The following is a 10854-nucleotide window of genomic DNA, read 5'->3' on the forward strand; positions in this document are numbered from 1 at the left end:
AAATCAAAAATGATTATCATGAACATTTAAAAAGGAATATTGTGTTTATATTCTGTTGGGTAATACAATATCAAGAATACCTAAACTAAACTTTGTAAACATAACAGATAAGATTCATTCATTGAAGTTTGAGAGTAACATTAATGAAATTTTGTTAATTTAAAACCAGTCAAGTTAGTGACTTATGATTTCTATGTTAAGGTGATGTAAAATATGCATATGAAACTTGTTTATTTTCAGTAAGTTTTGTTCTACTCTGTGATATGACATGATGTTTACAGACTGATCAAAACCCACTGACAGTCAGCACTCATTGGTCATTTGGAGCTCCATTCATGCTTTTCAATTTCTTTGGGCTTCAATTCACATATAATAATGCCACTCTTGTAAAGCCTCATTATCTCCCTAATTTTACCATTTCAGGTATAGTGGACCTCTTTGCCACTCCTCTGGATGTTTTAAGTAGTAGTCAGTGAGGCTCTCAGAGATGCCTGTTGTAAGTTGGCAAGATGAATGAAAGAAGAAATAAAATAATATATCAATAAAAGCATTCTTCAAAAGACTCCTTTGCTAAGAAATAGAACAGATCACTCACAAACAAGGAAAAGGTACTTCCTCAAATAGAAAACTTCTTACATGTATTTATGAGCATATAAAATTAGGAAAGAAAATGAGTATATTGAATGTTTGCTTTCAAAGTAGAAAATAAATTTTTGTGTAGAATAAATTGATGTGGTAAAAATCATGGAAAAATCATCATAAATGATATAAAGGAAATATGTAACATTTACCTACATGTACATTTCAGATTATCTATTCTATCCATTTCTCCTTGCTCTAAGGACACAATCAATAATCAATATCCAAGAAAAAACTCTAAACAGTTTGCCCCAACAATACATTGATATAGTCTTGTTTGAAAACATAATAAAAGTTGACTTATGTATATAAAACACAACCACAAGTAGAATACTCTATTCAAGTATTATTAATAAGGGTTGGATTTTGACATTTTTTATGCTCTTCTGCTTATCATTTTCATTTTGTAAGACACTGGAAGATAGTGTTTGCTGATGGTGTGCTGTAGAATCTTAGTTCATTTTATTCACTAAAAAGCCATTGTACTAGTATCATTATTTTAATCATTTACGTCCTTTGCTTTTTACAGAAAATTTTAGCAACATCTTGTTTGGAGTCAGACGAACATATTGGTGTGGGAGCTTTTAATCTGCTGAATTGAAGTGTTCATGTTTATATATCAGACCCAATTTTTTTTTATCAGAACTCTAACTTTCTCCCTCTGTCTATCCAGATTGGGGGCTACCCTAGGAATTTTATTTATTAGTATCCATTTTATATTCCGTTTCTCACTTAAAGAGACATACTGAGCTTTTGGTTTGAATTGCAATGAATCTCCAAGTCAAGTAGAGGAGAATTGTGTCTTAGATACACAATGTCTTCCAATGGTCACCAGGAGTCTATCTTGCATAGATTTAAATCTTCAAATTTTTTCTTCATGAAGTAGAGCCATGGCTTTATCCCAGCTGTAAAGCACATGCCATTCCTTCAGTATGAGGTCCTATATTCAGTCGTTGGCATTAAAGTATAGCAAAAGCAATAACCTCCAGCAAAGAAAACATATTTGCCTCATCAATTATATGTATTTTCAGTGTCGTGGGAGTGTACATCAATTTTTGGTAGATTTATTTCTGTATCTATAATTATAAATTGTATGTTAAAATAAATCTGCTTTTGTGCCAGTATTTGGCAAGACATCAATTTTCACTTATTGACCTTAAAGTTTTTTCACAGAGCTCTACTATTTTAATAAATTGCAATAAAAGTAAAAAGGTTCTTTAAATTTATAAGTACACTTATCATCTGTCTGTAAAGGACTGTATTTGTTTTTTCATTCTAAAATTAATAACCTTCTTGTTAGCTTCTTGCTGAAGGCTCAATTATGCTGACTTTATTTATTTGTTTTTTAATGGCGTGGTCCACATATAAGGCTAGAACTCTACGTCTTACTAACACTCCAACTGCTGGAGAAAATATTTTCTAATTGCAATAGCTGAATCAAACTTACTTAATATCAAATAATTATAACAATTATAGAATTAGAACAATTTTCATAGAAGATTTCTTCATGTGTAAGAAATACCTTAAGCACTTTTAAGAAACTATGACTTACTCTTTTGAATAACACAGTAAGCCTGATTTATTCAGATTACTCCTATACGAAGTTCCTCTCCATATGGGTAATTTCTTTTTTTTCTCTTCTACTTTCCAAATAACTTTCTATTTTCTAAAAAATTACTGATTTATTATGCTCCTCTCACATACAAATACAGAAGATTGTGAACTAGAGAGGGAGAAGTAATTTGCACTAAATTCACATAAGCATAAAATGTGAAAGTAGAATATGATACTACATTGCCGGGCTGCAGAAGTTATAATCCTAATATTTACCCCAGCCAGAGATCTCACAATTTACTTAAATTTTTTATGCAATTCTGAATCTTAAGACTATACTAGTCATGAAAATAAAAGCATGCAGTCATTTTTCTAAAAGAAATTCTTCTTTCCCCAACAACTGTCTTATTTCCATCTTAAGTCATTCTTCTACGTCTTCTTTTAACATTTAAGTAACTGCTCTTATTGGCTTGGAGGTTTTGTGGTTGCGAAAACATTCATTTCTCATTATAATTTCTTTTGGAATAAATATTGTAAATTGATCTCTTTTCCTGAGGTTTGAGAATCACAACCCTCCTCCCATCAGGTATGCGAACCTCCCTGCTGGTGATCCATTCCCTCGTGCCCCCAACCTGAAACCCGGATGGCAACACCTCCCAACATCCCTCAGGACCTACAGTGTGGCAGGGGTGTGTGACCTCCTGGGGTGGTGGCGGCCGCTTACGTGGCCACAGTTATTTTCCCCTTTCCCAGCACTCTGGACTCATATCTCAACCTCCATTACCTAATTGTGTGGAGAACATCCTGGCTATCTCAAACACATTAGGCCCATAGTCGACTGTAGTGCTGTAGCACTGTCCTCCCGTTGTTCATCAATTTGCTCCAGAGGCCACAGTAACCTCTCCATTGTGAGACCTGTTGTTACTGTCTTTCGCATATTGAATACACTCTGCCTGCGGGCGGGATACTCTTGGTAGGTTGCTGAGTTCTCCAAGAGGGACGGAGAAGTCGAACCCAGGTCGGCCGTGTGCAAGGCAAATGCCGTACCTGCTGTGCTATCGGTCCAGCCCTAGGAGCCTTCTCTCACCCACTCCTGCCTTCACCCTAGTAGTCCACTAGCCTATTCTAATCTCACCAAAATACTGGGGAACGAAGAAGCTGCACAAGCTTAATATAAAAGAACACAACCCTGAAACCTCACTAGAGTCCTCACATAAGTCACAGAGAATCACATAAGTGGAAGGTAGTATTCTCTTCTTCTTTTAAATTAAATTAAATTTATTTATTTTTTAAAATTTTATTAGTGAAACACCATGAGGTACAGTTGTAGACTTACACATTTTTGTGCTTGGTTTCAGTTATACAATGATCCAGTACCCATCCCTCCACCAGTGCCCATTCTCCATCATTTACATTTTAAAAAAATTCTTGTTAGTGAAACACCATGAGGTACAGTTGTAGATTTACAAATTTTTGTGCTTGGGTTTCAATTATACAATGATCAAACACCCATCCCTCCACCAGTACCCATTTTCCACCACCATCAGTCCCAGTATCCCTCCCACCCCACATCTAAATAACCATGAGTTACAGCTACAGACTCATAGACTTTCATGCTTACGTTTTAGTCATTCAATGGTCAAGTACCCATCCTTATACCAGTTCCCGTTCTCCACCACCAATGGTCCCAGTATCCCTCCCCCCAACCCAAACCATACCCCCCATCCCACCTAGCCTCTGTGGCAGGGCATTTCCTTTTGTGCGCGCTCTCTCTCTCTCTCTCTCTGTCCTTTTGGGTGTTGTGGTTTGCAATAGAGGTATTGAGTGGCCATAATTTGGTCCATAGTCTACTTTCAGCATTCATCTCCTATCCAGAGCGGACCCTCCAAGCACCCTTTATTTGGTAGTCCCTTCTCTATCTGAGCTGCCTTTTCCCCCAGCATGTGAGCCCGGCTTCCAAGCCATGGAGCAATCTTCACCTCTTATCTCTACTATTCTTGGGTGCAAGTCTCCTATTCTGTTACTTTATAATCCACAAATGAGTGCAATCTTTCCATGTCTGTCCCTCAGAAGGTAGTATTCTAGAAGGGGAAAAAGATGACCACCATCGACTGAGCTCATCCAGAATCCTTTTGTGCAGGGAGAGAGGTACACTGATAGTGAAGTGGAAGGTCCCACCTCCATACTACCACAACACCATGAAGAAACAGAGAAAATCCCCACCACAAGTAGAGGATGAAGAAGAGTCCAGAAGCTTCAACAGGGGTTACCCACAAATATGATCTCTCCGATAAAGAATTCAGAGATTGAATGGTTAAGATGTTTGGTGCTGGAACAATAGAACAGCAGGTAGGGCATTTACCTTGCACACAGCTGACAGGGGTTCGATTCCCAGCATCGCAAATGGTCCCCCAAACACCGCCAGGAGTAATTCCTGAGTGCATGAGCCAACAATATCCCCTATGCAATGCCGGGTGTGACCCAAAAGGCAAAAAAAAAATGTTGAAGATGTTCAAAGAACTCGAGAGAACCACATTCCTCTTTCTACTTTGGACTGCTCGTTTCCAAGCTCCATGTTTTCTTGGAAAATGGGGTTGATTTATTGTTCCTGTGTGTGTGTGTGTGTGTGTGTTGAAATTTGTGAGCGGTTTATTTTTGTGGCCTTTAGTCCACTCCCAGCTGTATTGTATGATAGCACAGCAGTAGGGCGTTTGCCTTGCACGCAGCCAACATGGCTGACCCGAGTTCGATTCCTCTGCCCCTCTCAGAGAGCCCGGCAAGCTACCGAGAGTATCTTGCCCGCATGGCTGAGCCTGGCAAGCTCCCCGTGACGTATTCGGTATGCCGACACAGTAACAACAAAGTCTCCAATGGAGACGTTACTGGGCCCGCTCGAGCAAATCGACGAACAACGGGAGGGCCTTTACCTTTTGCCTTTAGCTTATTTTCTCCATCTCAGTTATGTACATTTATTTTTCTAGATTTTCTTTCACAGTTCAGACACTTTTCATTTTTTGTAGTTTCATTTATGTATTTAAGCTTTTGTTTTCTTTAAACAATTAAAGGTTCTCCAAAGTTAGCATCATGGAGTGTTCTGCATACATTTTCCTTGATTATCTTATAGATTAAGGTCTAATATAGAGCGATAGCACAGCGAGTACGGCATTTGCCTTGCACAAGGTCAGCTCAGGTTCAATTCTTCCATCCCTCTCAGAGAGCCTGGCAAGCTACCGAAAGTATCCTGCCCACACAGTGAGCCTTGCTTGCTCCTCGTGTCATATTCAATATGCCAAAAATAGTAACCACAAGACTCACAATGGAGATGTCTGGTGCTCGCTAGAGCAAATCAGTGAACAACTGAAGGACAGTGCTATAGTGCTATCAGAGTCTTTAACCAATTTTAACTAAATAGATTGCGAGATAGGGGTAGTAATCATTCTTTTCAATGAATTTCAATCAGTTTCTCAATACATTTTAAAGAAACTGTTTTTCATAATTTCAATGTACCTCTTTCCTTTTTCAGAAATTATCTGTCTACTAAACCCGGGTCCTGTTTATTTAAAAAAGATTTTACTCTGTTGCGTATTCACAAAATAATGGCGGCACTCTTGCCACATGTGTTCCGTGGTCAGGCCTCTTTCCCACCCTGGATGGCTGATGGTGATGGACATAAGGAGAAAAGAACAGAGGCCAGGCAGCTTGGTGATCAATTGCCATTTATTTCAATCTAGTGTTCATCTGCCTCCATCCAGTCTCACTTGCTGCCCATATTCCTCACCCTCTCCCCTCATCCCACTCCCACAGCCTGGTTATAGAGAACAATTCACAAAGGTGGAGGGAGCAAGTCCACATAGGTGAGATAGCACAATCAACTTATGAAAGCCCTTCCTTCAGGAGAAGCTCTTCTAAGACAAAGATCTCCTTCTGCTTGGCGATCAATTTCATCTAAGTGGGCTTTTTTTCTCCTTTCCTTAGTCCAAAAACATTAAACAGTTCCCTTGAATTTACTTCTTAATAATTTTTCTGGTCATTTTATATGGACACAGCAGGAGACATGTTAAGCTTAAAGGGTGGCTTTCCTGGGAACATCTCACTATAGATCCTCATGCCATATAGATCCTACAGTCCTCACGCCAGATTAGTTCTTCCTAACCCAGCAAGGTCCTTGTCAAGTCACTTCTCTTTGGGTCGTGACAGAATTTGTACAAAGTTCTTATATAAATATACCATATAATGAACTGATTTGTTCATGGTTATAATATCAAATTTGGACATTCACCGCATGTTCACATCTTTCTGAATAACAGGACCCTAATTTTTTTCTTTTTCTTTTTTAGGAAAGAAGCTTTGCTACAGAGCCAGGTTTGTCTTGTGTCCTCATGAAATAAGTTTCCACAAGAATTTCGGGGACCTAGAGAATGAGCAATTTAGGAGGAAGCCCTCGTTGAGCTGGCTAGAGGGGTGCAATCAGAGAGGGGGATTGCCACCTTTGGCTGCTCCAGGTCAGGAAGATGAGCCCACAGATTTTGGAAGGCAGGAGAGAAAGAGAGAGAGATTAAGACAGAGAAAGAAGGACAGAGCGTTAGAAAGTCAATGAAGGTTGAAGGGTTTGCTCGCAATGGGAGATGTGTGCTGAAAGTAGATAAAGGACCAAACATGGTGGCTTCTCGTTATCTGTATTGCAAACCATAATGTCCATAAGTAGAGAGAGAAAGTAAGAGAGAAATTGTCTGCCATAGAGGAAGGGGGAGGGGTAGGATTTGTGGAGGGATACTGGGGACATTTGGGGCGGAAAATGTACACTGGTGGAGGGATGGGTGTTTGATCATTGTATCACTGAAACTCAGAAATGAAAGCTCTGTAACTAGCTTACGGTGATCTAATTAAAAAAATGTTTCTCAAACTAAAAAAATGTGAGTTAAAAAATATGTAAGGCACTGGTAGAACATTCCAAAAAAAATTTTCTTCCTAACTCCATAAAAAGATGGGGAGAAAAAAATGAACAGAAACTTGCCAAGAAATGCAAATGGTCGAGGGTATGGTGCTGCCAGCAGGTCAATCTGTACCTGTGAGGCGAATGCATCAGCAGTCTGATGGCACCTTCAGGCTTCCAGATTCCCCCAAATTGCTGATGTGCCTTTGGCCAGATCCCAAAAACTTGAGGCAAAGTTTACCAAGAAAGTAAATGGCCAAAAATTAGGTATGTGGGAGACACACCCACAAACCACCTCGGGCTCGGTTATATAATTGGAGGCATGGCCTCTCTGGTTTCTGATCAAACTATTTAACAGTTATCCTCCAGAGGCCACTGGACAATCAGGTTTGGGCCCTCAATGACGAGACACGAGGGGCCTCATGGGATGGGGGTGGGGCCGGCCCTTTCCTCCCCGTCCCAAAGAGACCCCAAGTCGCCACCCATGAACGGCCTTTCTGGCTCCTGATCAAGCTGCTTAACGGCCATGATCCCAGAGACTCAGGAACGAATCTTGGAACCTAGCAGGTTTTGGCAGAAATCCCTCCAGGTTTAAGTGTTAAAATTTTGAAATTTCAAAAATCACACAGCCTCTACTGTAGCCACATGACATCATATGTTATTCTTAACCAGCAATAGAAAACAAATTGTCTACTGTTGCTTTTCAGCAGATCTGAGTGTTGGGGTAAAATCCCAAATAATAATGGTGGGTCTGGTGTCAAAATATTGAATGTGATCAAGGTAGAGAGAGAGTAATGTGGAAATCATTTGCTCCACAGTTAGGGGGAGGGTGTGGAATGAGGGTATACTGGGGTTTTTGGTGGTGGAGAATGGGCACTGGTGAAGGTATGGGAGTTTCATTGTATGATTGAGACTTAAAACCAAAAGTTTTGTAACTGCCCTCAAGGTGATTCAATAAATAAAATTATAAAAAATGAAATACGAATGGTCAAAAGACACATGAAAAAATGCTCTACAGTGTTAATCATCTGGAAGATGCAAATCAAAATACTAACGAGACCATCTCAAAGGGAAAAAAAAAGAAAATGACAAAGACAGAAAGACAGAGACAGAGACATAGAGATAGAGAGTGCAGTAGATCTCGACCATGAGCAACTAGAGAGGGAGACAGACCAGGAACAATGCCAGAGCAGGGCAAGAGTAGCGAGTGGCCAAGCTGATGGTTGCTAGAAGGTGCCAGGAGTGGCTGCTCTGAGACCAGCCCAGACAGATGGTGGGGGGCAGAAAGGCTACTGTTACTGTTATCATAGATCACAGCTGCCCCGAAGTCTGAGATGCCCCCCCCCCCACGAGATAACAGGGACATCCCTAAGACAGCTAGAGAGCAAAGGAGCGACTACCATCAGTTTAGCCACTTGCCCTCAGATCAGGTTAGTATTTCCTAATTCCAGAAAGATCCTATTTTAGTTACATCTTCTTTGGTCTGTCATGATGTACTCTTCTTTTTTTTTTTTAAATTTCTTTTTATTAGTGAAACACCATGAGGTACAGTTGTAGACTTACAAACTTTTGTGTTATACTATGATAGAGTACCCATCCCTGCACCAGTGCCCATTCTTCACCACCAATGATCCCAGTAACCGCCCCACGCCCCAACCCCATCCCCCCCACCCCACCCCGCCTCTGTGGCAGGGCATTCCCTTTTCCTCACTCTTTCCTTTAGGGTGTTGTAGTTAAATAGAGGTTGTTGTAGGGTATTGCAGTTAGATAGAGATGTTGAGTGGCCATGTCATGATGTACTCTTAACATAATGTATTTCTTATAGCTCTTAAACTGTCCCTTTATAATTCAGGGTAGCTACATTTTGCTCTGGGTCCATCCTGATTAGGGGTTAGGTCCACTAGGACCCCGATTAGGGGTGTTAAGAATTAAAAGTATCTGACTCCTGGATTGCCAGGAGTAAGTATTGTTTGGAGTCAGTTAACTCCCAAGTTACAAAAGTATAACTTTGACTATTTTCCTGTGTGTATATTTTCCTGTGTGTATCGCTGGAGCGATAGCACAGCGGTAGGGCGTTTGCCTTACAAGCGGCCAACATGGCCGACCCAGGTTCGATTCCTCCGCCCCTCTCGGAGAGCCCGGCAAGCTACTGAGAGTATTCGATATGCCAGACACAGTAACAACAAAGTCTCCAATGGAGACGTTACTGGGCCCGCTCGAGCAAATCGACGATCAACGGGAGGGCCTTTACCTTTACCTTTACCTCATACAAAAAGGACTTGCCAGGCTTTGCTGTGCAGGCAGAATACTCTCAGTAGCTTGCTGGGCTCTCTGAGAGGGGTGGAGGAACCAAACCCAGGTCAGCTTTGTGCAAGGCAAATGCCTTACCTGCTATGCTATGATTCATATATATATATATATAGATATATAGATATATATAGATATACATTATATATATACACACAGGATATATACACACACACACATATATATATATATATATATATATATATATACACACAGGATAATGCTAAGTACTTCAAAGGGCATGTAACTTGGTCTTCACAGTAACATAATTCAATGAGTGAGAGAAAGCATTTTCACACAGTATGATAAAGAGTTAAGAGCCCGGCAAGCTACCGAGAGTATTCGATATGCCAGACACAGTAACAACAAAGTCTCCAATGGAGACGTTACTGGGCCCGCTCGAGCATATCGACGATCAACGGGAGGGCCTTTACCTTTACCTTATCCTCGGTCTTTAAATAATTGAAATATTAATAATAAGAAATTCAATAAGTTATGAAAATATGGGAAGTATAGACTCTTCCCCGAAGAAGAGAATAAAAAGTTTTCATTGTCACTATTATTGGAGAAATACAAATCAAAACAACATTAAGATAGAATCTCATGGCAGTGAAAATGACACATGAAAAAAGACTGGAAACAATGAGTGTTGGTCGAGATGTGGGAGTAAAAGAAAACTATATTCTTTGTTGCTGGGATTTAATTCTTTTCCTATAGAAATCATTATTTAAAATCTCCAAGTATGAACAGTAACTACCATTTGATCCAGCAATTTTACTTCTTGGTATTTGCTCTTCAAATACAAAAACATTTATCCTAACAAGTATGTACAAACCTATGTCCATTAAAATACCTGGTACAATAATCACAATGTGGGAGTCGCTGAAATATGCATACAGAGATGAATAAACTAATAAATTGTGTTATATATAGACAATGGCCTGGAGCAATAGCACAGTGGGTAGGGCGTTTGCCTTGCACTCGGCCGACCAGGGTTCAATTCCTCCATCCCTCTGGAGAACCCGGCAAGCTACTAAGAGTATCCCGCCTGCAGGGCAGAGTGTGGCAAGCTCCCAGTGGTGTATTTTTTATGTCAAACACAGTAACAACAAGTCTTACACTGTTACTAGGCCCACTAGAGCAAATAGATGAACAACGGGAGGACAGTGACAGTGACAGTGACAGTGATTTTTTGGATTATACCTGGGAGTTCTTAGGGCTGACTCCTGGCTCTGCACTCAAGATTCATTTCTGATGAGTACAGAACCTGGGTCAGTTGCATATAAGGCAAGTGCCTTACCAAGAAAATGCAATTCTTCGTTAAAAAAGATTTTTTTCAATTTAACTATGATTTACAAAGTTATTGATAGTGAGTTTTAGGCAGATAGTGTTTTAACACCAATCCCAGCGCCAGTGTCAAA

This window comes from Sorex fumeus, unplaced genomic scaffold, assembly GCF_029834395.1.
Source record: "Sorex fumeus unplaced genomic scaffold, SorFum_2.1 ptg000094l, whole genome shotgun sequence".
Taxonomy (NCBI): domain Eukaryota; kingdom Metazoa; phylum Chordata; class Mammalia; order Eulipotyphla; family Soricidae; genus Sorex; species Sorex fumeus.